Genomic DNA, 6,105 nt, shown 5'->3' on the forward strand with positions numbered 1-6,105 from the left:
TTTTTCCTGTTCATATGTTTATAGAGGCTCAGAGAGGCAAGTATTGCTCTCACAAAGATAAACGGCAACAAAATGTTTGTCTACAGGGCTTTTATTGTGAAAACAAAAATTGCCAACCACATAAACACTTTTGTTCAAATTCATATGTTTCATTTTCTTGATTTAAAATCTCAATATACATATTATTTTATCTCCGTGGATACAAAACATTTGTGAGGGCCAGATAAGCTCCTAACACACTGGCAGGGGTTTGATCTCCCCCACCTCTAGCTTTCCTCCTGGAAGTTTATTTTATGCTAATTCCATGCAGACTTAATTTACACACCCTGGTCCAAATGTGTCCATTTGCAGAAATAAACTGAATTGATATGTTCAAATAATAATAAACTTTATGATTACAGCAATTTTCAAAACAAAAGACTTGTGGGGATTCAACAGGCTTATTTTCATTTTCATTAACTGGACCTCTGGACATGATTAAATTTCAGCCTGCTGTAGAGTGAAAATACATTTTCTAGTTCTTTTTAACTTTATCTTAATTAGAATGGACATAATTGTTTGACTGGTGGAGGTACTCAAAAGGCAGAGAAAGAACAGCTCGGTGTGCCATGCAGTTAAATAAAACATTCAAAATAATATCATCAACATATGCTTGTGAGTGGTTTGTGGTAAAGGCCACCGGTTGTCCAGGTTGGATTCAAGGATCTATATATGGTATTCTCTGCATGCCAAAAGGGTGTGTATGGGGATTAGTTGTTTTTGTTCAGGCCAGGCATTCTTGTAAATGCTATTAGGAGCACTACAATTAGCCAGAGTAACTCTTTTTACAGATTATAACCCTAACCCTATACCTAACTCTCATGTTCTATTGTCAGGATATAAAGTTTCAGGAAATATGACAAAAAACTATTTTTAGAAAATTTCCCTATTGCAGCTTTAAGTGAAGCATATTGTTGGAGAATATAAACATAAACCTTACCTCCGTGTTGCTGTTGTTTTCTTGTTTTAACCTTTAACCCATGTTTTTGTCAGAACATTTTTATTACATTTTTATTCATAATACTTTACTATAATACTGAAGCTATAGCTGTAACATAGCTGCAATCCAAGAACAAAGCTGCTCCTTTACTTCCATGTCTTCTGAATGGATTATCAGCGTATTCCACATTTTTGCCTCAAGTGTTTTATTCTTTTAGCATAATTTCATGGATGGAGCCATGCATATGCATATTTCAAGGTCCTATTGCAGGCTTGTCATGTTAAAGCAAATCTGGAAACATTAAAAAGCCAGCTTGAGTTTTAATTTATGAAGTTAAGTGTAGCTAAGGGGAACAGGCTTTAGTGCATGGTCAATTTATCATCCCATCATCAGAAGAGTAGCTTTGATGAGGATGTTTGCCTCGTTTTGTCAAATCTTATTCTGTGAACGTGTAACTTGGCTGTCCAGCATACAGCAGAAAACCCAGGAAGCACTGACACCTCCACCACAAACAAACTTCACCCGACACAACCCCTCAACAGTCTGTAGTGAGCGCACAGGCCTACATGCTACACCAGTTATACTGGAAAGCAATATGAAACACTGGAGGGCGTAAAGTTTCTGTGCAAAGTTCTGCACAGTTTGAAATGCAAAACTGTGTCAAATAAAAAACAAAATAAACAGCAATAAATATGAGTAGCAACAACTCTAACTTCATGCTCCAAGGAATGTATCTAGAGGGGAGGAAAGTCTATAAATATAATTGCACATTTTCACCCCAGAATCACTGATATGAGATTCTGAAAATACAACTACAATTCTGAGAAATACAGTTATATTTGCTGCCCTCTGGGTCTCTGTCTTTAATACTCAATAACAGCATGATAATGTCCAATCATTGGGTGAGGGACAGCAGTGCTCTGCTAAACAATAATAACATTTGTTTAAAAAGATAATGATGCTAGATGTGTCATTCAGGTGCAAAGAAACAGCACTTGTTTTGTTTTATAAGTTTAATATAGAAACTCCTCAATACATAACACCTCTCACCAAGGAAACTAAACACCAAGCACTGAATCATCGAGCCTCCAGGCAGAAACCAGCAAACCACTGTTCAAATTAAAAAGACACTTGCTGCAGACTGCTCCCTGATGCAGCGACTCAAAGCAGGCTTGGGGACTTTTAACCTTGCAGTAATGAGCACAGAGGAGAACATAACATTTGCAGTGGTCTTCGAGGATTGTGGGAAGTGTCTTTTTGAGAATTGCAGCAAAGACCTCAGTAACATTTGCCCTGCCCTGAGTGTGCCAAATGCAGATCTGGTAATGTTGTGGCTCACCTGGTGCACCTGTGCATACCTCATACTGCACAGAGATGGTATATTAATATTCACAGGGTGTTTTTGGACTACCTGCATGACTCAAAGAAATAGGGATTGATGTACACAACGATCATGTCTAATGGTGGTTTATGAGAGTATTCTCCTACTTCATAGACAAAACGTTTAAAACAATTAAAAACCCATTGGATTATCTGAAAAATATATCATCACAGAGCTTAAATCAAAGCTGTTTTTCTTTTTTACATTTAAGTTTAAATGTTTCTGGGGAAAATTTGTATAAAAGAAGTGTACTGAAGCAAAGACGTTATAGTTTGTGACTCATGGTTATTAATGTTTAGCAACTCATTTACCATTACTAAAAAAAAAAAGCCATTACTAAAAGAACATTGGGTTGCCAGGTTGTGAATTAAATAGGCTGGTGTAAATCCCCATCTGCAGGTTAATGTGTAAATATATGGATATTAACAAATTGTTCTCTGCAGCTCTTTTTTTAGAAAGCAGTCAAATGGTCCATGAATGAATAAACGTTTGATAACCTATACTCAGAAGTGGTACCAAGTGATGCAATGCTCAGATACATAATTTCTCACTCTGATGATGAGATGCAATGCAACCAAATTGTGTCCAAAATATGTAAATGTATCAAAGACCTGACATTCAGCTCCCAGCGAGGCTTCATTCGGGACAAAAGGGCTTACATATGATATATCAGATGACAGCTATCTGTGTTGTTTTCTGTTTTCTCTACTCGCTTAAACATGTGTTTTCCCACTTTCTATTATATACCTCCTTATATACTGTGTGTAAGTTCATATCTGTATCATACCCAACTGCCATTTCACTCAAACCTAAAATAAATACCCTCTGCTTTTTGATGCCTTGTCCAGCCCTCCCCCTGCAAGGCCACAGGTTGCGTAACAAAGTCCTCGTACACCCAGTCTAAAATGTTTTCTAGCTTCATCATGGGATGTTCTAAACCAACATGTGTTTTTATGTGTGTCTCCCACCTCGCAGGGCTTCTCTAATGGCCAGTCGGCGCTGTAGACCTCTGATGCATACAAAGACTCCTCTTCAATTATCATGAACCTTGACACAGAAAAGATGCTGCGCAGCATTGTTTTGTCACATATGTGTTAACCCAGAAAAAGAAAGATGAAAGTGGACACAAGGCTCTATTGCTGCTGATTCAATTCTTAGAACATAAAGAAATATGTCAGGTAAAAAGGCCTGAAAGAGAATAAAAACATGATTCAGGCATAAAGCGTTAGATAAAGGTGTTTGTTTCTTAATGGTAATTATCTCCATTTAGAATAAAGTGTACAGACAGGTAGAGCCTTTTAACTCATACCAACTAATGCTTCATCAAACAGAGAGAACACCTTCTATTGCAGCGAGGTGTAATGAAACCAGTTGCCACTGGCTATAGCTGCTGTTGTGCTTGCCCCCACCACACCTCTCATTATCCAGGACATGATGTTCCAGAGCCAAAGGACAATATCAGAGGACCTGTAGCCAAAACTTAGGAGGTGGTGGTTTGAGTACACACTGGTGTGAGTGACCTGCATGTGCACTCTGGTTCTGTCTAAAGTGACAAAGCCACTGAATGAAAAGGATGGATTAAGAGAAAGGATAAGAAATTAGTGGTCTGGTGTTACTGGGCTTTTGTGAGTTTTCTGGTCTGTGCTTCTTATGACATCCATGAAAAGAAAATTCTGTAATCATAATAATAATACAAGACGAAGAAAAATATGAGTGCAAGTTAAGAATAATAATAAATTATAATACACAGAAAAGTTCTGGATTTAATATCACCAATTTTAAGCATATGCATACATTTGACACTGACAAAAGCGGACAAGGCAATATCAAGCTGTGTCCCTAGTGGTGTGTGTGCAGTGGAGTTACGACTTAAGGCCAAAATCCAGAAATAATACAAACCCAACTTGTATACTCACAAGGCTAAAACCTGCCAAAGTAGATCACTGGTAAAGCAGTACTTGTAAGTTCTGGCCTTTCATTTTAAAATAATTCACATAGCTACAGTCTCCACAGGGGGGGAATCCATCCAAAAATGTCCTGTCAGAACGCTCTTTCGTCCAAGCCATTATGTATGTGTCAAGCTGTTTCTTGTGCGAGACGGATGATGGAGCAGTCTGCAGCAGTATCAGACCTCGGTCTTACATCTATGTCAGGTAATGTTACTCTAACTGCTCATCCACCCCCCCCCCTAAAGAGAAATAATGATCAGGCCATCAAAGTCACCCTAATTTAAACCCTAAAACCCTCGTGTAGTTCATGAAAGAAACAGTTTTGGCTTTTAAATGTAGACGTTAGATATGTGGTGTAATAATCGTGTAATCGTGCAAATACACAACAAACTGTACTCTCCTATTCTGATCGATACATACCGATTTAATGGAATTAACTGCCTATTGACCTCGCCATGACTCTAGGGCAAACAAAGTGTGCAGATCCTGTGTCTGTTCAGACTTCATCATACCCTCCACTGGAGTGCAGAGTCCTTAAATTGCCCACTTAGCTCTGCTGTAAAGATCAAATGATTTTACAGCATGGTGCAGCGTTTCTGGGTCAGACTCTATTAACTGCTTATAGCACATCTGTGTTTATTGATGCCACACTAGAAGCACACACAAGAGATTTTACACTTAACCTGCGGCACTCCCATATTAGCAATTATTAGGAGCTGTTTGTTTCACACTCTAAGTCCCTGCATGCAGTTCAAACTTTAAAATTCCAAGTATAGACTCATGCCCTTTTCACCTGAGTACACATTGGCGACACTGGAGCAACAAAGTTTGATAGGACTAAATGTTCTCCTTGTCACATGTAATGAAATGGCACGACTGTTTGACTGATGGGCCGGGCTGCCGCTCAAATCAACACACCCTGCTGAATAAACAACACACAAAGAAACAATTCAGACTTCCATAAAATTAAGCTACTCACACACTCATCCAGCTCCTGCATGCTATTATCAGTACTCCGTTAACTCTCCTGTTGCTCCTGAACTAGCTTATCAAACAGTTGTGTAACTTAAGTAAATGTCATTAGGTACCATCCTCTGAAACTGGATCCTTCATTTTTCACTGGTGAGCAGTGTCTTATTAAAGATAAGAGAATAACTGCCTCTCTCCTCTGTGTCCCAATGAAAACCCTGAGAACACCTTGTTCTTCCTATCACCAGCCAGTCATCATCACAGACACCACTGAGCCACAGTGGGTTTACCGGCAGCTCAATACTGCAACAGAACCCTGGACAAAGCTTGCTGCTGGAAAAACCCCTACACATTTCTATAAATAAAAGTGTGAAAGAAAGTAATTGAAGGTGCCATATGTAAGGTTGCCTGTAAGAACAACCTGTGGACTGATTTCTACATAGGAATGTGGGTTGGATTTACTTGGAAAATCCAAAGGATGTAATGTTTATGCACTTTACCAAGTGCCTTGTCTCTCTGCTTTTCTACAGTGTGCAACACTAGCCAACGTAAGTCCAAAAACACCGGCACAGCTTAATTAAGTTTTACTAAGCAAATGCCCTTTTTTGGACTCCTCCACATTTACTTTGTCATTTAATATAAAGCTCTAATCAATATTTTATATTGGTTCAAAAGACTGTGTAGTATAAAGGGGTCACTTGTAGTAAATAATCCACAGATAATTATCATCCAACTGTAGTTCCCCCAGCATTTTAGTGTCTTTGAGCTCACAGTTTTTATTATTTTCAGTCACAGCAAGCAGCTGATTTCTGAAAAAGTGTAAAACT

The sequence above is a fragment of the Morone saxatilis genome, unplaced genomic scaffold (genome assembly GCF_004916995.1).
Source record: "Morone saxatilis isolate NCDOM2014 unplaced genomic scaffold, NCSU_SB_2.0 Contig14, whole genome shotgun sequence".
In the NCBI taxonomy this organism is placed as follows: Eukaryota; Metazoa; Chordata; class Actinopteri; family Moronidae; genus Morone; species Morone saxatilis.